The sequence below is a fragment of the Chrysochloris asiatica genome, unplaced genomic scaffold, assembly GCF_000296735.1.
Source record: "Chrysochloris asiatica unplaced genomic scaffold, ChrAsi1.0 scaffold00183, whole genome shotgun sequence".
Classification (NCBI taxonomy): Eukaryota; Metazoa; Chordata; class Mammalia; order Afrosoricida; family Chrysochloridae; genus Chrysochloris; species Chrysochloris asiatica.
In genome coordinates this window covers 2,955,816-2,957,267 of record NW_006408701.1, presented here as the reverse complement: position 1 = coordinate 2,957,267, position 1,452 = coordinate 2,955,816, and the positions used below count along the sequence as shown (strand labels likewise).

The 1,452-nt window shown below is 35.4% G+C and overlaps 1 pseudogene; it reads right to left on the bottom strand.

The window, feature by feature from the left end:
* The window catches only part of LOC102841530, a 12,713-nt pseudogene that overhangs the window by 9,675 nt on the left and 1,586 nt on the right, over positions 1-1,452 (bottom strand).

Here is a 1,452-nt window from a genome sequence, read left to right as displayed (position 1 = left end):
TTAACAGAGCTTCTCCTACCCCCCACCCCCCAAAAAAGAACTGAAGAGATCATTAAAAAAAAAAAAAAAATCCAACAAAACAAATCCTGTCCAGACAGCTTCACTGGAAAATTCTACCTAACATTCAGAGAAAAGTTGACATGAATCCTATTCAAAGTATTCCAGAACACAGAAAAGGAAAGAATACTACCCAAATTCATTCTATGAAGGCAGCATCACCCTGATACTAAAGCCACTACTAAAAAAGAAAATTATACATTGATATTACACATGCAGATAGATACAAAATTATCAACAAAATACTATCCCACAGAATAAAACAATATAAAAAAAAATAATATACTGTGATCGACTGGGATTCATACCAGGTATGCAAATATTGTTCAATATTTACAAATCAATGTAATCTACCACATAAACAAAAGAAAGGAAAATAATCACATGACAATCTCAACTGATGCAGAAAGGCATTTGTTAAAATCCAACCCATTCCTGATAATAATAATAATAAAAACTCTCATCAAAATAGGAAAAGCAGGGAAATTTCTCAACGTAATTAAAGGCATATATACAAAACCAACAGCTAACATTATTCTCAACAGAGGGAATTGGAAACATTTCCCTTGAAAAGAGGAACCAGACAATATTGGATATTAGACAATATCTAATACAATACAATATCTAATCAAGGAGCTCTGGTAGCATAGTAGTTACAAATCACGCTGCTAACCTCAAGATCGGCAGTTTGAAACTACCAGCAGTTCTGCGGGAGAAAGATGAGGCATTCTGCTCCCGTAAAGATTTACAGCCTTGGAAACCCTGTGCAGGGTCACTATGAGTCAGAACCAACTCCAGGGTATTTAACATCAACAATACAATATTTAAGGCAAGAATGGGCATCCAAGAAAAAGCATTCAAATTGGTAAGGAAGAAGTGAAAGTAAAACTATTGCCATTTGCAGGTGGCATGATCCTATACATAGAAAATCACAGAGACTCTACAAGAAAGCTATGAGAACTAATAGAATTTAACCAAGTGGCAGGGTGTAAAATCAACATACAAAAAGCAGTTGGATTCCTCTACATTAACAAAAAGAACTATGAAAAGGAAATTAGAAAAACAATACTATGTACAGTAGTCCCCCAGAAGATAAAATACTCAGGAATCAAACTAACTAGAAATGTAAAAGACTTATATAAAGAAATTTTTAAAACACTAATACAGGAAACCAAAAGAGATCTATATAAATGGATGCACAGCAGAACGAAACACTGCCTGATCCTGGGCCAACCTCACCATTGTTGCCACGCTTGAGTCCATCGATGCTGCCACCTAGCCAATCCATCTCATTGGGGTTCTTCCTCTTTTTCTCTGACCCTCCACCTCACCAAACATGATATTCTTCTCAGCAACTACAGTTTTAACTTTGTGAAAATGTCAATACTACCCCAT